Raw genomic sequence first — 21,697 nt, forward strand, 5'->3', positions numbered from 1 at the left:
TGTACATATGCTCGACTTTTAGGGCTAATGCGTCCATTTTAGCTTGCATCATGTCTATAGAGCTTAGTTCATGCACTCCTCCTTGGGCTTCCTTCTTCTCGACTGTCGCTCGTTCGACTCCCCATGATTGATGGTTTTGAGCCATATCTTCGATGAGGGCACTAGCTTCAGGATAAGGTTTGTTCATCAGAGCACCGCCTGCGGCAGCGTCGATGGTCATCTTTGTGTTGTAATGAAGTCCATTATAGAAGGTTTGAATGATTAACCAATTTTCTAAGCCATGATATGGGCATGCTCGTAATAACTCTTGGTATCTCTCCCAAGCTTCGAACATCGATTCTCCTTGGTTTTGGGTAAATCTAGTTATATGGTTTCGAAGAACGGCGGTCTTACTCGGGGGAATATATCTAGCAAGAAAAACTCTTCTAAGGTTATCCCAAGTCGTAATGGAATTGGGTGGAAGGGAATCTAACCATGATAGGGCTTTATCTCTGAGGGAAAAAGGAAATAATCTTAAACGTATTGCCTCAGGAGAAGCTCCATTGGTTTTAAAAGTATCTGCTAATTGAAGAAATATTTTTAAATGCTGGTTAGGGTTCTCAGTAGCGAGACCCGCAAATTGTCTCTGTTGCACTAGTTGCAACAGGGATGGTTTAAGTTCAAAATTATTGGCTGGAATGATTGGGCTTACTATACTAGAACTAGGTTCTTCATTAGATGGTTGAGCGAAGTCCTTAAGAGGTCTTTGGTTTTGATCTTCGACCATATCTTTCTTAATTCTATGAAAGAATAAACGTGCGTGAGCGTAACGTTCAGGTTCCGCCAGAGGGTATACTAAACTTAAACTTCCGGTGCTGCGAGTTCTTCGCATTGACCGGCGAGAAATAACCTAAGTCTAAATGATATAACAACAGGAAAATGAAATTTGACGAAATTGGTCCCCGGCAACGGCGCCAAAAACTTGATGTGTGCTTTCGCAAGTGTACGAACGCGTCAGAGTAATATAAAAGATTATCGAATCCACAGAGACCAAGTGTCAATCTATCGTTATCTGTTGTTATGGTGTTTATAAAAGGAAATCAAAATAGGTGTTTTTGGAGTGTGCAATGAAAAGTAAAGTGCTGAATAAAGATTAATTAATAAAGACAGGGTCGAATGTAATTCACGTAATTAATTGATAATCCAAGTACTTGCTAGTAGAGCTACTTATGGGCAGTGTTTCCTACTTTGAAAAGAACTAATTTAACAGGAACTGTCGCTTTCGCGTATTCAGAACCGAGTTGTACTCCCTAATCAAACCCTCTAATTGTCACTTATAAAAAGGCGTGCATTGCGTTAGAGTAGTAAACCTATTTTTAAGAAATATAGTATCTTGACTAAGTTGAAAAGTATTATAACCTGGATTTCTTAACCAAAAGAGGTTCTTACGAACCAGACTTTAAACTTATGAACGCGTCCGAAAATAGTTTTAAAATCTCTTTTCTTCTTAATGTTAAAATCTCTTAATGAACTAAACAAAGCGCTTTCGCTGTTTTTGAAATAGTTAAAAATAATTAAGTTTAAAAGGACGTTGGACAACTTTCGATCTTACCCAACGAAATTGAAGTGCGGGAAAACTTAATTTGAAAGTTAAAATAGCCCGTAAGTGTTTCTACGAACAATTGTACGGATTATCGATTCAATTATGATCCTTACATTCTAACCTTATAAATTTAGCTAGACATGGTAAAGTAAAAGTGCATTAAAATAAATAAAAGTAGTGCGAGTGCGGAAAGTAAATAAAAGTAGTGCGAGTGCGGAAAGTAAATAATTTAAAGTGAGTGCGAGGAAATAAATAATTTAAAGCGAGTGCGAAGAAATAAATAAAGTAAAAGCGAGTGCGGGAAATAAATAAAGTAAAGGCGAGTGCGGGGAATAAATAAAGTAAAGGCGAGTGCGGGAAATAAATAAAGTAAAGGCGAGTGCGGGAAATAAATAAAGTAAAGGCGAGTGCGGGAAATAAATAAAGTAAAGGCGAGTAATAAAAACCTGCTCCAATCGGAGGGCTGAGTAAATTGCAATGCGGAAAAGAAAATGGCGGCAGGATTAACTTCCTTCCAAAGTGCTCCAAACTCGATTACAGACTCTATCACAGACTTGATGACACAATTGTGGTAACACTCCAATGCGAAGCGATTACCACTATAAAATACTGAATATATGCCTAAGTGAAACAAAGTTGCTTCTGAGTTTGCCTCTGCTCTAAGTTTGGATCATTGTAAAAGTGAATTCGCGTTTCTATTTATAAGCAAGTAAAAAGATGGAAATGACTTGGATGCCCTTCAACTTGAAAATAGGAGGGAACCGTTTTTCCTCTTGTGGCGCCCGCCACAAGGCCAAAGTGAGGCGCCTTAGTGGATGTGGTGGGGAAACGTGGGAGTTGAGGGAAGTTGAGTTTGACACGTCATGGCTTGGTCTGTGGCGCCCGCCATTGGGTAGGCCATAAGCACAAAATGCCGAATTTTAGGGTTTTTAGCCCTTTTTCGCTCCTTTTCTCGATCGGGGCTCCGATTAAAGTAAAAACCTGAAAATAAAGGAAAACACAGTAATAACACAATAAAATGACAATAAAACAGCTAGAATGCATGTGAAATCGGAGTCGAAAATACGTAAATTTTAGTGTGATCAGTATGACATCTTCTCTATTGATATAATTATGATTGACATTCCTTGGAAAAAGGATTCTAGTTTGAATTTAGTGGGTGATGTGAACTTTTGGTTTTAAGTGGATTGATTTGAATAGGTACTTTCTCTTTTCCATGGGATTGATAACAAGGTAGTTTAGGGTTGTGGAGCGTTTGAAGTTATTAAAGCCTAAGGACCCCTCACAAGTGTAGGATGCTCCCTCAAAAGGTAGCTCAAAGATTCTACTAAATTTATCCTTGAGGATGTCTATCTCCACTCCTCTAACATATGATCTTAAGGATATTCCTATAATCTGAAAGTTTTATTAAAATTCTCTTACATGGTTTGGAAAGATTCTATCTAATACCTTTGGGAAGATTTCCTTTAGAGATAAAATACATATTTAAGAGTAAGGTTTGTGAGTTCTCATAAATCTTAGTTCCATAAACCATGGCCGGATTACTTTCTTCCTAATGATTATCATCTTCTCTTCTTGCTTTTTATTTATCAAAACAGAACACTGTAGGGTACATTGTACTTAAGTGGAATATGGTACACCATAAGATACATTGCGCTTGAGTGAAAACTATACATCATAAGGTACAATGTGACTAAGTGGGCTTGTTTAGATTGCAATCCAGATAAGCGGTTATATAAATAGAACCCTTGTGCTAAAGTGTTCATTCTTGACCAAATTCGGTCCTTAGCCATATTATCTCTCTCTCTCTCTCTCTCTCTCTCTATATATATATATATATATATATATATATATATATATATATATACATATATATATATATATATATATATATATATATATATATACATATATATATCTCCCTCTCTCCCTCTCTCTCTCTCAAAGTATTCATTAAAAATATCTATCACTATGATTGATGACACCCTGTTTATGTGAATTGAGTGGAGCTATTTTTGTTCGTTTGTGATCATTTTATGGATTAAATATCAATAGTTAAACTCTAGCAGAGGTAACCATTCAATTATTTGTTAGACGGTGTGGCTAGTGATCGAGAGGGGGGGGGGGGGGGTGAATAGATCACCTCTTTGAAAATAAACGGATTTAAAATTTTATCAGAGTTATTAAAACTTAGCGGAAAATTTCAGTCCCGAATCGACTTCCGTCTATTCTGAACCGCTACTAGAAAACCGGACATGCGAATTTATTGCTGGATTTGAATTAGAATGACAGAAATTATTAACACTAGAATCTTATCAAATTGAATGCACTTATCACTAAATCCTAATTCCAATGAATAAAACTCAGCTAACAGTTTTGTCAAACAGTTGGTGTGTATGTGATCAATGATGAACAACAGTGGACTTTAGTTAAAGAAGTTTTCTTGCCACTATTGTATCGCAAAAAGTACAACCACAACACACTAACTGAAATTGCGAAACCGTTGAAAAACATAAAGAGAGATAAGGAAAGAATACGATACGCAGAGATTTGGTAAGGAAGTTCCCCACGTCGTCCTTGCGTGTGGGTACGTCTCCCTCTCAATTTCAAATGAAATTGAGAACCGTGATTATCAATAATGCCGAATTCGTTGATACAAGGTTACAATACAAAGACAGAATTCTAAATCCCAAGAACTTCTTCTTGTATGAAACCTCCACTTGATCTGAGCTCGATCAAGATTTTCCTGCAAGAAATTGCAAACAATTCACCGGTTTCACGACCTGTTTGCGAAATCACCCGATTTCCAAACGCAACGCTGCGGCTGAATCTGTTCTGCAAACGTGACTAACAAACCCGCAAGAACACTCCAGTTCTTGAAGGAAAAACCAGTTGGTTTTTCCTCGAAACCCCCTTCAATCTTCAACTCAGCTAGATCCTCGATCGTTCCACTGAGCACCTCAGTTAGATCCTTGATCGTACCACTGAACGTTATCTTGTTGATCCTTTAATTCAAAGAACAAGAATGATTATGTGTTGATGTTCTTGAAGAAAAAAGATTGAGAAGATGGAGAAGATGAAGTCTCTTTCAGGTTTCTAACTGCTCAAACAATTGCTGCTACACACTCCTTTGATTGGTGTTTCAACTGTTTTTCCCTCTCAGAATTCGTATTTTTTTACTGCTGTCACAATACTTCTTATATATGAAAAACATAAGCTGTTAGTAGATAAAATAGACTTATGTATTGATACATGAAGTTATGCATCGATACATACTGTAAGGTTGATGAATTTTAGAGAATTTATGTAAGCATGGATCGATATAAAATTCGTATGTATTGATACATAGATCATTTCAACTAACATGGATCGATGCAAGGCTCGTATGGATCGATCCATAGAGAATTTTGCCTGTCCATGTATCGATACATTGGATCGATACATACTGAACAAAAGTGTTTTATGGTTTACAACATATTCTATGGATCGATGCATAGGAGTATGTATTGATACATACTGACACAAAATAGTTTTTATGAGTTCTTTTTAAGAGATGTATCAATGTGGATCTTTATGTACAGTCATGAAACCATAGTATGGGATAAAAATACAAATGAATCATGTAAAATAATGCACAGCCAACAATTGGATGATGATCACACAATTTGCTATCATTCAAAATTTATTCAAAGTAAAGAATTTGCTCACAAACTCCCCCTTTTTGATGATGGCAAATTTTTGGCAAGATGTGTGATACTCCCTCTGAGTTTGTGCATATCTGTCAACATATCTGCATTTCTCCCCCTTTGTCAACATCAAAAAGAAGAAGAAATAGGTTTATCAAGGCAACATGTTGTAGCAGGACATAGCAAAAAAATGATAAAGAAGCTAACAATCACAAAGAAGGAAGCTTAAAGGTAAAGAATCACTCACAAAGAATGACACATAAGGGCAACCATATTTAAGTAAACAGAAAGTGAAAAGCATTTAAGTAGTAGAACGTGTTTAAGTATTACATAAGCTAAACCATATATTGTGCAACAAAAAAAAACTTAAGCAACATGAAATGAAATGCAGTGAAATGAAATGATGATGGTTTAATGTGGATTGTAGCCACCACAGGACTCCTCATCATCTCTATCAGGATCTCTGAAGCTTGGCGGAGGCGGAGGAGGAGGCATTGTGTCTGGATTTTGGCCCATGAAGGAGTAGTGCCTAAACCAGTCCTGAACTTCAACACTTCTAAATCTGTCCATAATACCAGGATTGGCACGGCAGTCGTCCATAAAGCCAAACATTTCATTGTAGAAGACTTGGTGCCACTTAACCAAGTCTTGGTGCCAAGAGTGTTGGTTATGGTACATCCGTGTATGCTCATCATGCCACTCACGGTGCTCCTTATGCCACTCATTTTGTTGTACATGCCAAGACCGTGCCTCGTCATGACGTTCCTTGTTGGCAAGCTCCATTTGTTGAAGCATTTGAGTGAGGTGCGCAGTAGGTGTTGAAGATGAAGCACCGCCGGAGAACGGAGGAACCGTAGGTTTAGGTACATAGTTGGTTGGAGACCACCTTTGTGGCACCCAATCACCCCAACCAGCATTGTCCTCAGCTGGAGGCACATCTGCTTCTTGCGCATCATGCATTTCTTCATCAGGTTGGTCTTCAACAACATGGATTCGTTCAGAAGGCACATCAAAATTATAGATCCTTGTTTTGGATTTCCTTTCAAAGAAGTAGAAACATTTATGATCCTTGTCCCACCGATATCCCATATGAGATAAAGTGTGTAGGTGTTTAATTGGCTGCATTAGATGGTAAAATACTAGTTGGATTCTAATGTCTTGACTGATGTCATGACATGGTGTGTATGTGTGACTGCGCTGTAGGTTAGAATATCTAACTGTACTCTGATGTCTTGACTGATGTCATGACACACTTGAGTAGTTACTGCAGGATTAGCTAATACAGGATTTATTGAATGTCAAACTGGATGTTGTGACATTCATCCCTGTCAGCAGATACTAAGGAATAGAACAGCTGGTGTTCTGTTAGAACTTAGTATTTATTTCCAGTTTGGTTATCAAGGAAATACCAGACCTGGCATAAGGCCTACTGACTGAATGTCAAACTGGATGCTATGACATTCATCATTGACAGCATATACTGAACAATAGACAGAGTGGTGTTCTGCTATACTTCAGCATGTTTCTTAGTTTGTTCTTCAAGAGGATAACATAACTGACTTAAGGCCAAATGTGTAAATGTCAAATTGGACACTTTGACATTTATTAATGTAAGCTGTTACTGTAGTATGGTCATTTTGGTCATATACAGGTCATCAAAATTGTACAGTCTGTTTTCTGGAAAAACAGACTTAGCATATGATCCTTGATGTCAAGCTGAATGTCGTGACATTCATTCTTGACAGCATATGCTATATTGTAGGTTGTTCAGTTTTCTGTTTCAGCTTTTTCTCAGGCTATTCTTCAGGGATTCAACAGCTGAGAGAAAATCGAGGAAATCAACAACCAAGCTACATTTAATGAACCTAACAAATAGCCTATTTGTTAGTAACCTAGATGTGGAATTTAGGGGAACTCGTGTGACCTTAAATTCAGGAGAATACAAGTGCAAAGGCCCAAGTACTGCAATATAAAAGGAAGTCGTTCCTTCATTCAGAACTGGGGATTTTGAGGCGTGAAGATTTAGTGTGTCCATCATACTTCACTGCTGTATTTTTGTGAGTCTTGTATTAGACATATCTTGTAAGCCAAGCCATTATCACGTAGATGATTGCTTTGGCATAGGGTGTTCATTGAGTTGTAAGTGTTGTGTCTCTCAAAGCTTTTAAGCGTGAGTGTTGTGTATCTTGATTAAAGCTGTTAAGCACAATCAAGAGTTGTTTGAAGTGTGACTTCAAAATTGTCTTTAATATTGATTAAAGGTAGTAATCACTGAGGTGATTGAGGGGGAGTGAGTAGGAACTCTGATCTTAGAGTAAGACTGAAATTGCATTGGGTAGGGATTAAGTGAAGAGTTGTAAACGGGTGAGTTCAGCTTTGAATTAATACTACTGATAGTGGATTTCCTCCCTGGCTTGGTAGCCCCCAGATGTAGGTCATGTTGGACTGAACTGGGTAAACAATTACTTGTGTTATTTACTGCACTTACTTTCAAGTTCTGCATAATTCTTGTCTGTGCAGAATTGGATGTCATAACAACCCGTGTGACATCTAAAGTCTGATAACTAGAATTTCAAAGTGGAAGAGTCAAACTCTTGAGCAGCAGATGGAGATATGAGAGGAACTAGAGGGATTGCAACTTTCCAAAACTTAAGAATTTTCATTATTTGAGAAGCATAACCAAGAGCGACATTCTTGGAGTTGTTACGCACAAAAAATAGACGCTTCACAAAGTAATTAGCCCAATTCAAGGGAACCTTATTTTGCAGAATATACAGGAGATGTATGCTTGCCCTGTCTAACCGAGAATGTCCACTGTTTGCTGGACGCAGAATGTGCGAGATAATCCAATGAAGAATGCGCGGAGTTTTCTTAATCATACCAGACGTGACGTGTTCATCTTCACTCAGCGGTCTGTCCAGTTTCAAGATAGATGGAGTAAACTCCTTCATGTTAAATTCAGTATCAAAGTGCAGGTCATGCCAGGACTTGAAATTAAGCGACAGAGGCGGAATTTGAAACACTGTTTCCCAATCAGCAACTTCAAAAGTATATGTTCTAACACCGATAGAACACTTAAACAAATATCCTCTACCAGGTTGTAGGCCAGCATAAAATGCACGGATAAAATCCTCATGATAATCATCCTTTGTAGACAAAAATGACCCAAGTCTTTGTGCATGTAGGAGTTCAACCACATCATTGAGATGCAGATGAATAACATCATGTTTATCAAAGATATGGGGTTTCATAACTAACCTTGTCTTGAAGGAATCCTCAAACTCAGTAGTAATTACAGGATGAAGCAAGTCTAAGGCATTTGGAGGAATGTCTGGTAGCTGCTGAGAAGTACCAACCGGTTCCTTTCCTTTTCCTTTTCCCTTTGCTCTAGCTGGAATGGTTCGTGGAGGCATGGTGATGAGAGGTTGAGGGAAAGTGGAATGAATTTAGGGTTTTGGAGAGAGTGATGATGAGGGAAATTAGGGTTAGCCGCTGGTTTTAGGAGGTATGGGGACTGCTGATATGAAGTCTTGAGATAGGATGTGATAAGAGTGGCTGATGTGTCGATCCATGAGAGAGAAAAAAATGCATTTAATCCAAATAGTAGTCAGTATGTGTCGATGCATATGGCCATGGATCGATCCATATCATGCATTTTTGTTTTTAAAAGGTCTATGTATCGATACAAACGACGGATGGATCGATACATCCTGAACCAGTTTTGACAAATTGGAAATGCAGAAGATATGAATCGATGCATACATGTTTGGATCGATACATGCTGATGCCAAACCAGGTTTTAATGAATTTTTATGCAGTATGGATATGCATTATGAAGTATGTTATGATAATTATGCCCAAGTATGATTCACAAATCAGATTTTTAATGTTCAAACAATATATGCAAACAAATTTACATCAACGAGAGTAAGAACTTTTGTTCTAACATACACAATCACATAGTTGTAAAAGAATTATAGAAAGGAGTGATATTACCTCTGCTGACGTAATCTTGTGATGTATAAATGACATCTAAAACAAATCTCATCAACCAAGGTGAGGCATAATATAAATAAGAACCAACATGCTTAAGACATCAATTGAGAAAGATCTAAGATCCCTAATTCACGACGAATGTTGAAGAACGGTTCCGTTGCCAAAGGTTTAGTGAATATATCAGCAAGCTGATTTTTGGAATCAACATGCTCAAATACAACGTCTTCTTTTTCAACATGGTCGCGAAGAAAGTGATGTCTAATCTCTATATGTTTAGTGCGTGAGTGTAAAACAGGGTTTTTAGTAAGGTTTATGGCACTAGTGTTGTCACATTTTATTGGAATACGTTTGAGTTGAATGTTAAAGTCTTGTAGTTGTTGCTTTAGCCACAAAATCTGAGCGCAACAACTATCGGCTACAACGTATTCAGCCTTTGCAGTTGACAAAGCCACAAATACCTGCTTTTTGCTATGCCAACTTACCAAGGAGTTTGAAAACAGGTGACATGTACCACTCGTTCTTTTCCTATCTGATTTGCAGCCAGCAAAATCAGAATTGGAGTAACCTACTAAGCTACAATCACTTCCTTTGGAATACCAAAGCCCATATTTAGGTGTACCATGAAGATATCTAAATATGCGCTTAACAACTTTAAGATGTGATTCCTTAGGATTTGATTGATATCGTGCACACATACAAACACTAAACATGATGTCAGGTCTAGACGCAGAAAGATACAGAAGAGATCCAATCATACCTCTGAATTTTTTGACATCGACGCACTTACCATGCTCATCCTTATCTAGATTTCCGTTGGTAGGCATAGGGGTGTCAATTGGTTTTGAGTCATTCATTCCAAAGCGCTTGAGCAGTTCTCTGCAGTATTTTGTTTGACATACTGTTGTACCCTCATCAAGTTGCTTTATCTGCAGTCCTAGGAAGTAATTTAGCTCCCCATGAGACTCATCTCAAATTCACCCTGCATAACCTTAGAAAATTCTTTGACCAAGTGTATGTTAGTTGAACCAAAAATTATATCGTCTACATAAACTTGAACTAAAAGGATGTGCTTTCCCTTATGTTTAATAAAGAGAGTATTATCCACTTTACCTCTTGAATATCCATGATCAATTAGAAATTTGCTAAGCCTTTCATACCAAACCCGAGGGGCTTGTTTAAGACCATAGAAAGCTCGTTTTAATTTGTAAACATAATCTGGATTTTCAGCATTCTCAAAACCAGGAGGTTGTGAGACATATACCTCTTCATTTATGACACCATTTAGGAAAGCACTCTTTACGTCCATTTGGTAAAGCTTAAAATTGTTAGAACACGCATAGGCAAGCAAAAGACGTATAGCTTCAAGGCGAGCAACGGGAGCATAAGTTTCCTCATAGTCTATGCCCTCCTCTTGATTATACCCTTGTGCTACTAAACGTGCCTTGTTCCTAGTTATCACTCCGTTTTCATCAAGCTTATTTCTAAAAACCCATTTAGTACCTATGATATGATGATCTCGCGGACGAGGGACAAATTCCCAAACGTCATTTCTTTTAAATTGTTTAAGCTCTTCTTGCATGGCCATTAGCCAAAATTCATCAATCAAGGCCTCTTTGGAATTTTTAGGTTCTACTTGGGAAACAAAAGCGAAGTGAGAACAAAAATTACTTATCTTAGAACGAGTCATTACTCCCTTTGAAATATCTCCCAAGATGTTGTCGATAGGATGGTCTTTTGAAGATTTCCAAGCTAGTGGAAGGTCATTCACTTCAGCTGTCCTTTCTTCCTCATCTTCTTCATGACTTGTATCTTCCTCCTTCTCATGGGCAGCTGTTCTGGACTGATCAGTTTCCGCAACAGCTTTCTTGAGTATGTCTTCTGTAGATACACCTGCGTCATCAAAAGAAATACCTTTTCCGACACTTTTCGGATAAGACTCATCAAAAGAAATATGGACAGATTCTTCAACAGTAAGTAAACGCTTATTATACACTTTATATGCTTTACTTGATAGTGAGTATCCAAGAAAGATACCTTCATCCGCTTTTGCATCAAACTTCCCAATATTTTCCTTACCATTATTCAAAACAAAACATTTACAACCGAACACGTGAAGATGTGACAAGTTTGGCTTTCTTCCTTTTAAAAGCTCATAAGGGGTTTTGTTTAAAATAGGACGGATTAAGATCCTGTTTAAAACATAACTAGCTGTGCTAACTGCATCAGCCCAAAAGTATTTTGGTAATCCACCCTCATTTAGCATTGTTCTTGCCAACTCCTCTAAAACACGATTTTTACGCTCCACAACGCCACCTGGGCATCTTGCAGATATTTCTTCAAAGTATCGTTAAGAGTCCGAGATTTCTCTATTTCTTGAGTTAAGCCAACATTAGAAGCTTCTATTTCCGAGCTTCTGGTTGTCGCGATTTCCTTCTGCTGAGTTATTTCCAACAGTTGAGATGCCAACATCTCTTTTTTCTTCTTCATCTTTGAGAGTTGCTTGCTCAAATCCTCGACATGAGTAGTTTGGGATTTCAAGTCATCCCTTGACTGATTTAGCTCTTTGTTAAGGCGAATCTCATTTTGTTCATGTGCATCGCCCACTTCAAATAAACCCCTAGTCATGACGACACATCTCGTCAAGTATGCCCAAGATTTTAGGTTAAGTGTTGTGCACCAATAGACTTTACCTTTTTGACATCCTCGGTGGTGTTTAAGTGATCATAGAGGTACCTCGACTCGTCAAAGATATTGGACCAAAACTTAAACTCGGAAGAAGGCTTAGATTGATGACAACTTCTTGAATCCTGCTTAAGAGTGGTAATTATCAAGTCAGCTTGACTAACATCGTCACTCATCGGAGTCTTCATTTTCTTTGGAGAATTGCACTTTGGATCCTCGGAGGTAGGGACCGAGGTCGGATGGGGCTCCGATATGATAGGAGCCACTTTAGTAACATCCAATTTCTTTCGCTTATGGGCTCGGGTCCAAATTCTCGTAAGGTCACTCTTGGAAACAAATTGATCTACTCGCCTCGCCCTAGCCTCGACCATTAACTTCTTTTGTTCGGAGAGTTTGAGATTTGTCATGTTGCTGAAATAAAAGAGCTAGGATCAGTAAAAAGGATGATTAGTGACATCATACTAGAGCGATAAATTTTTTTATGGACGTTACCCAAAAGGTTAGAAATTTGTTCGGGGTCATTGATCATCTGTAAAAGATCTTTGACTTTCACTACTTGGAAATCATCCAAAACGACCAAAGATCGGAGTTCCAAATCATTTAATTTGTCATAGTCAAATGCAGAGACAAGCAAAGGACTGTCTGACTAATAGATCTGGAAAGGATAGTTCCCATCTAATTCATACATTACCCGGGGACATCTTTTGCCACTTTTAACTCTGAGAAATTTATCTTTAAAACCTTTATAATTAGTAGTGTAAGCTTGCAGAAAGCTCTTACCCGAAATTCTACTAAGGGAAACCCAACTTCCTTTTTCTGCACCCTTTAACTCGAAGAATAAACCAAATGTCGACATTATGTCCATTGTATCACAAACAATCTCAAAAGCCTTAACAAAGCCCCATCCATTAGGGCGTAATTGTGAGGGGGTTATGTTTAGGGTTTTAAGCAGATCAAATTCGAAGACTGTAAATGGAATGTGAACTTTAAAGACTTCAATAACTCCTGAATAAAAAAAATCCTCCAACACTTCTTCGGGAAGGTTGATGCACAGCCTTTCACCAACTACATAGGGTTCCAATATAACGTCATATTCCTTTCCAGTGGAAGAAATTAAAGTAGTGGAACAAAGCTTCGAGATATAGCTTTCATTGACAATGTTGTGGTCGTAACTCAAAACCTTTTTGTCTATCAAAGATCATGTTGCTTCCATTGGAATATCCGTGAAATCTGAGGAGGAAGACACTAAATCAACGTTACTAGTAGGTGAAGGGACTCCGTGATAAACTTATCTAGTAATTCGGTCAAAATATGTTCTATTGAAATAACCCTCACACTCTCGCATACAGACATTCCAAATCTGATTCCTATCACTACCAGTAAGAAGAATTGAATATGAAAACTTAATAATAAAAAAGAAAATAAAAAAGAAATGATACCTGAAGTCTGAAGGAAGGAAGATCGGTTGGTAGACGCTCAAGGGGAAGGTTGCTTGGAAAAGATATTTGAATAAAAAGTAAGTCTTTTGAAAATAATAATTTTTTAACGGTCAAGAATTTGTATCAAAGAGTAATGATGAAAGTGGGAGTTCCCATCAAAGTCATCATGAAGAGGAGAAAGAAAGGCTAGTCACATTAAAGTAGCTGGTGAAAACCGAGTATCACAGCATAAGAAGACCGAGGAAAGTTTAGGCTATATGTAGAAAGAAAATTTTTGGATTTTCTTTGTCCGGACATTTCAAACTTTCAAATCTCATGCTCGGGGGGCTTATGTACATTCCAAAAAATTAATTTAACCAATTGAGGTATAAGATCAACGAAGCCTACTTGCACATGAGTTCTCTGAAGTCGAGTTGGTGTGACAACCGAGTATTGTGAGGTTATCAAGTCAGATAGTTATGCTCACATCTACTAATCGGGATCCGGTTAGGGTATAAAAAAAATTCGAATGGGGTCGACCTCATGTAAGCCATGAATGATCTAGTTCGTACTAGTCGGATCCGATGACAAGGTTACGATGACATTTGAAGGGTCGTATGAAACCGTTACGGAATATTGCATTATGATAAGGGAGTTATAATTATTGAAGAGATGGACGTTAAATAACAATTATAGGGACGACAAACGTTATTGACAAATGTATTTATGAGGAATATGGAGAGTAAAAACCGGGAAAGAGAGAAGGATGTTGGAACCTATAAATAGGAGAATGCTTGGAGGATAAATGACAACCAAAAATGAGATAAAAATTACATAACAGACACTCCAACCAATCATTTTAGACTCTCCTTAACCGAAAATAAGGAAGTCAACATTTTAGTATTTTTTATCAAGAACACCATGTTCATAATTCTAGAGATTGTGGTAATAGACAACAAAACATAATTCACCGATAAAAGATTTTGTGACCTACTAGATAACCTCAATGTTCTACTTCATTTTACTTTAATTGAACACCCTAAAATCAACTTTTATACATAATCTTCAAATAATGTCCTACTACGAGGTGCTAACAAATCTTTTGTTGGACCAGTCTGTATAAAACTTTACTCTGATTTTAAATAGGATCTCCCTTAATAAACAGAGGAATTATTTCTCTTAAATTAATCAGTCGTAAGATCAGATATCAAGATTTTTTTCTAAAAGAACATCCTACTATGATGCCTTCGATGAAGTCTAATTGACATAAATGAAAATTAGAACTGGAAATTAGAACGAAAATATCCCATATGTTAGGTGTTGCACAACATTTTTGTATTTTGGCACATCTATCTCCGTGATAGCACAATAACATGTTCTTTACCCCGTGTTTTTAGGATAGATGGTACCACGTATCCTTTTGTGTTTTTATTATAAGATCCTACCATATAATTTATCGATATTAAATGAGTTATAATAATAAGTTTATCAAATAATTATATTATTTTTATATATTTGTTCTCACATTAATTACATTTATTGATATCATAAAAAAGAAAAACATAATTTATATTTCAAGATATTAAGAAAAAATGATAGTAATAGATTTCATAAATAAAAGAACTAATGAATAATTTATCAAACATGTTTTTATGTAGTAATCTCGTGGTGCATTTTTTTGTGTACTAACCTCTGTCGGTGCATATACAATGGTAAGAGCTAACAATACATACAAAAAAATATTTAAATTTTAAATCAACTAGCTACTAAAATATTACTCTTATTTTCATTAAAAAGAAATTACTCTCATACTACTTTATATTTATCCTATTTAAGGCAATTTTCTACGCATCAAAATGCACCACTCGTCGACATCGTTGGCATGGGGAAATATCGGTTTTGTAGTTTTTATTGTTGTTTTTTCTGTTGTTGCCCCATTCCCAATTACTTTGTATTTTTCTTGAGATTCTAGTCAAATATTGTTTATAATGCACTTGGAGACTTCGAATGATACAAAGAACGAATACGACATCTCTTATATATTAAAATGGGTCACTCACACAACAGACATAAAAATCTATCTTTATGGCATTACAGAGACAAAACGCATACAAAACCACACCTTCTATAACAGGAGTATCGAGTATTTGGAAAACGACACCAAACAACAATATATTTCTTCACTATCAAACATTTAAAATAGAGATTCTCTTAATGTAGCCATGAAATTTATGTCGACATTTATTTCTTAGGAAATCAACCTTAAGATTTAGAAATGGGGTATGTAGATTCTCCATAATATTTGTGCAAATGAAAGGGGGACTTGTCGTTTTTTATTTGATTGTGCAATTGATATGAAATATTTGAGCTAACTATAAAATATTTGAGTTAAATATGAAAAAAAATTGAAGATCATGGACTCAATTTCTAACATAAAAATAATAAATATTAACTATTAATATTTGTCATTAAAAAATATTATCATATAATACAAACAGAATTTTCTTAATTAACATTTGTTAGTTGTTATAATTGGTGAGAGATAGCTCTAATTCATTTGAGGTAAGGGCCGCGCAAGATGTAAGACAAATTAGGTATTAGTCTAAGGTAAAAAAGATATTTTTAGACACCAAACAAAATATTTATTAATATTAACTATTAAAAATTTTTAACTAATTAAAATAAAATAATTTAGAATATCTCTCTTCCCTAAAAATAAGTCAATCAATATCATCTTTTTTTTAAATTAATCAATATCATAATTAATGTCATTTAAAGTATTTTATTTATTCCAAAAAAAAGTAAATCCCTATTAACCAATCTCAATTCTCTAACTAACGTCTCTCAGTTTCCAGACTCCGTTCTTCACGTTTTTTTTCATAAAAAAAATTCTTCCTCTAAATTCCTTGAAACCCATTATAGGGAAAACCGGTTTGCGTTGGCTTTAGAATCCATAGAAAAAATGGCCATCGAAATGGATAAAAAGCCAAAAGTTCGTTAAAAGCATAAAATTCATAGAAAACCTCATTTTGATGAAAATACTAGTAATGAGATCACACATTCACTTAAAGAATTTTTTCGTATTGGGTATTTTTTATATATATTAGATCAATCAATTAATTCTATTGAGATAAGATTTGAATCATTTTTACAATATGAGACTATTTTTGGTTTTTATTTGATTGCAAAAAAATTAAAGCTTTAGATGAGGATGAATTGAAAAAATATTATAATAATCTGAAAAAGTTTTTAAGGTTTAATGAATACTCTGGTATTGATGGTCTTGATTTATTTTCAGAATTGAAAGTACTAAGAGAAGTGTTAAGAGAAGAAATTAGCACACCAATAGAAATATTGAGTTATATTAAAACTTTAGATTTTTTTCCAAATATTTACATAGCATATAGAATTTTATTGAAAATCCTTGCTACTGAACGAAGTTTTTCAAAATTAAAATTGCTTAAATCATATATAAGATCAACAATGTTACAAGATAGATTGAATGGGTTAGCTATTTTATCTACTGAAAGTGGAGTGTTATAATTGTTTGATTATAAAACTCTTATAAATGATTTTGCTGCTAAAAAAGCTAGAAGATTAATATAAAAATTGATATTTATATAATATACTAATTCTCTTTAAAATTCTTATAATAAAAAGTCCCTTTAACATTTTTGTCTAACGCCCCAAAATGTCTATAAACGGTCTTGGGTTTAATGAAATTGTAGGACTTGAGTTTGACCTCTAGTAAAGAAGAAAAACAATCTACATGCTAATTATTAATGTTGACTATTTGAAAAACACTAAAATTTTAAATCGATATAAAAATTATGTTTGAACATTAATATTTTACGGGGTGGACGCTGCTCCAATGTGGTTGTACGAGGTAGACATGCAAGGTTAAAAATCCAACGTTCAAGTCAGTATTTGAATAATATAAATATAGTTAGTTATGGATCAATCATATATGATTTTTCTCAAATTCTTGTGATTATATAGTAGACGAAACTGGGCCTCCCCTATATTGGGCTTGAGTCTGACCCAAAATAGTTGCCCCTAAGGCTGGCTATATCGTGGTGCATGGGAAGTCATCCAAAGAGTTGGGTTATGCACATCTAGAAGTGATCCAGTGATGATAAGTGGATAAGGTATGGAGTTAGGTTCATTAAATGCAAAACTTACCAGTGAAACATTTTGCAATTTACTTTGCACGTGACTCTAGGTTTATAGATTGGGGTGTGACACTATTACCTAGTGAACTCAAGTGCACTCAAATATTGTTGCATTTTTAAGGTAACATATAGATCGATGATTTTTCACTTTCCCTCTACTTTTATTCTTCAATGTTGATTCTTTTATCCCTCTTACTATATAAGAGTCGCTTTGGCATTCCAAACAACTTTTTGTTCCTTGACCTTAACATTCCTGCGAATCCTTTATTCTTCGTCTTCAACACTTTGGTGATCCAAATGTCTTGCTATCGTCCTTTATTGTTAGAACTTTCATTGTCAAGTTTTATCTTCTTTAACTAATTCTTCGCTTCATCTTTTTGCTCAGGTACCATCTTGAAACCATTTTTCTTTTGTTTATTTTTTATCCCCTTTATCATATACTATGGCTAACTTAGGATATGTTCTGGGGAACATAAACTAAGCTAGTGGGGAGGGGGGTTATCCAGTATTAGCAATTTATGAGAATCCCGAAGTCCCATATGTTGGACCTCTGAAAATCAATGGTCTTAACCCCAATTTTATAGGAGGTTCCGTTGAAAACAAAGATAGTCCTCTTAGCTTTTCTGGAGGGGGTGGAGAAGGGAACTTTTGTAATATGGCTTATATGAAATTGGTGGCTCGTGTAACACCATAAACCCCAAAATTTATATTTTAAGAATTACACGAAAAACTAAGGTGTCACCTACGACCAACTTCTGATCATCTAACAATTAACAAAGCATTGCAACGGAATTACTAACGTCAATCAACACATGTTATTGCACATTCATCTTCACCTAAGGTGAAATTCTAGTTAACAGACTTTCGATGTCACACGGGATGCTATGACATCCAATTCTGCGCAAACAAGAATTATGCAGAACTTAACAATAAAGTGCAGTAAATAACACAAGGAATTGTTTACCCAGTTCGGTGTCACACACACCTACGTCTGGGGGCTACCAAGCCAGGGAGGAAATCCACTATTAGTAGTATTAGTTCAGACCTTAAACCAACTGTTTAATCCTATCACTTAATACCTACCCAATGCAATTTCAATCTTACACTAAGATCAGAGTTCCTACTCACTCCCCCTCAATCACCTCAGTGATTACAACCTTTAATTAAGTTTAAAGATAATAGTGAAGTCACACTTCAAACAACTCTTGATTGTGCTTAACAGCTTTAATCAAGATACACAGCACTCACGCTTAAAAGCATAGAGTGACACAACACTTACAACTCAATGAACACCCTAGTCCAATGCAATCATCTAGGTGACAATTGCTTGGCTCACAAGATGCACCTACTACAAGACACACAAAAATACAGCAGTGAAGTATAATGGAACAATAAAATCTTCACGCCTAAAATCCCCGAGTTCTGAATGAAGGATTGCCATCCTTTTATATTGCAGCACTTGGGCCTTGTACTTGTATTTCCTAAAATTAAGGTCAAGCAAGTTAACCTAATTTCCACATATTAGGGTACTAACAAATAGGCTATTTGTTAGGTTCATTAATTGTAGCTCAGTTGTTAGTTTCCTGGATTTTAGCTCAGTTGTTGGATTCCTGAAAAATAGCCTGAGAAAAATACTGAAACAGAAAAACTAACCATCCTACAATTTAGCATATGCTGTCAGGAATGAATGTCACAACATTCAATTTGACGTCCAGAAAATAGACCATATGTTAAGTCTGTTTTTTTTTTTGAAAACAGACTGTACAAAATGTTGTACTGTAAAAGACCAACCAATCTATACTTCAGTATCAGCTTACAATAATAAATGTCAAAACATCCAATTTGACATTTACAGAATGTGCCTTATGTCAAGTCTGTTATCCTCTTGAAGAACAGACTGAGATACATACTGAACTGTAGCAAAAAACCAACCTGTCTTATTATTCAGTATATGCTGACAATGATGAATGTCATAACATCCAGTTTGACATTCAGACAGTAGGCCTTATGCCAGGTCTATTATTCCCTTGATAAACAAACTGAAATTAAATACTGAGTTATAGCAGACAACCAACTGTTCTACACCTCAGTATCTGTTGTCAGGGATGAATATCATTACATCTAGTTTGACATTCAGTAAATCCTGTATTAGCTAAACTTGCAGCATACTACTCAAGTATGTCATGACATCAGTCAAGACATCAGAGTACAGTTAGATGTTCTAACACAAAATGCAGTCAATCAAACATCTCCAAAGCATGTCATGACATCAGTCAATACATTAGAGTCCAGCTAGTGTTTTAACATAAAATGCAGCCAATCAAACATCTACAAACTCCCCCTTTGGCAAATTTTTGGCTAAAACAACTTGGCATCACAACAGAGTTCATAGCAGCGGAAAACACACATCTAGCAGGGAAATTAACCTAGCTAATACACTCAGAGCAGCAGCACACTCAACACATATAGAAGTTAAATAAAAACTTCTAACAGCAGCACACACACAGAAGTTAAATAAAACTTCTAACAGCAGCACACATACAGATAACACACTCACACTCATCACACATAGAAGTGGAACATCAGCTGCAACACAACCTCTAGATTAGTGGATCTTCAATATCTGTTTAATCACAGAATCTGTTGTCCTGGGGCATCACAGGTGTTACTCCCCCTTTTTTCAAAAATGTTGCCAAAGCAACACTTTAAATTACAGGCCAAAATAAACAGAATTACACAGAAACTTGTCAGGAACACAATCTTGATTTTACTTCACAGTTTCAATCAAGAATACCCCCTCTTGATCTTGCTTTACAGCTTTGATCAAGACACCACCCACTTGATCTTGCTTCACAGCTTTGATCAAGTAGTCACACACTCTTGCTTTACAGCAGGTACACCCATATCAGATGCCATGACTTTGAGTCTGACATCTTGAGCCACTCCTGCATGAACACTTTCTTGAAGTCCAACAGGCACATAGGTTGTCTCATGTTAGGATATCCCCTTAACATCTTGTTACCACACTCGCAGCAAGTAACATAGCTGTGATCTGTTGTCCAGTCATAGCACACTTTCAATTGTTTAATAGGTTGAGATATTAAACAATACATCCCAAACATCATTGATTGCTATACATCCTCAGAAAGGCATATTCCCAATTTGCCCCTTAAATTTTCAAACTGAGTAGCATCCAAAGCCTTTGTGAATATGTCAGCAAGTTGTAGTTCAGTGGCTACATGTTCCAAGGTAATCACTTTGTCTTCCACCAGATCTCTGATGAAGTGATGTCTAATGTCAATCTGTTTGGTTCTGCTGTGTTGGATGGAATTCTTGGAAATATTGATGGCACTGAGATTGTCACAGAATAATGTCATGACATTCTGAGAGACATTGTACTCAGTAAGCATCTGTTTCATCCACACCAGTTGGGAACAACTGCTTCCAGCTGCTATGTACTCAGCCTCTGCAGTGGACAGTGATACACAGTTCTGTTTCTTGCTGAACCATGATATAAGATTGTTTCCCAAGAATAAACATCCTCCTGATGTGCTTTTTCTGTCATCAGCACTCCCAGCCCAATCAGCATCACAATACCCAGATAAGACAGGCTCAGAGCCATGAGAGTATAGCATACCATAGTCACAAGTCCCATTGACATACTTGAGAATCCTCTTGACTTGATTTAAGTGGCTCACTTTGGGTTCTGCTTGGTATCTAGCACACACTCCAACTGCATAGGAAATATCAGGTCTACTTGCAGTTAGATATAGTAGACTACCTATCATGCTTCTATACAAGCATTGATCAACACTGGGACCTCCTTCATCTTTGGTTAATTTCAAATGAGTAGGAGCAGGAGTTCTTTTGTGTCTAGCATTATCCATACCAAACTTCTTAACTATGTTTTTGGCACATTTGCTTTGGGAGAGAAACATGGAATCCTCCATTTGGTTAACTTGCATTCCAAGAAAATAAGTCAATTCCCCAACCAGACTCATTTCAAACTCAGATTGCATCTGGTGAACAAAATGTTTCACCATTTGCTCTGACATTCCACCAAAGACAATATCATCCACATAAATTTGGGCAATCATGATTTTGCCATCTTCATCCTTCACAAACAAGGTCTTATCTATCCCTCCTTTTTTGTACCCATGA

The 21,697-nt window shown here is 36.2% G+C and overlaps 1 non-coding gene across 1 annotated transcript; it reads left to right on the top strand.

Annotated features, from left to right (window-relative positions):
* Positions 1–275: 275 nt before the first annotated feature.
* LOC127099226 (small nucleolar RNA R71) lies at positions 276–382 on the top strand. The gene has a single exon (XR_007793755.1). It is a non-coding gene; the product is annotated as a small nucleolar RNA R71 (small nucleolar RNA).
* The last annotated feature ends 21,315 nt before the right edge of the window (positions 383–21,697 follow it).

Source organism: Lathyrus oleraceus, chromosome 6 (assembly GCF_024323335.1).
Source record: "Lathyrus oleraceus cultivar Zhongwan6 chromosome 6, CAAS_Psat_ZW6_1.0, whole genome shotgun sequence".
NCBI lineage: Eukaryota > Viridiplantae > Streptophyta > Magnoliopsida > Fabales > Fabaceae > Lathyrus > Lathyrus oleraceus.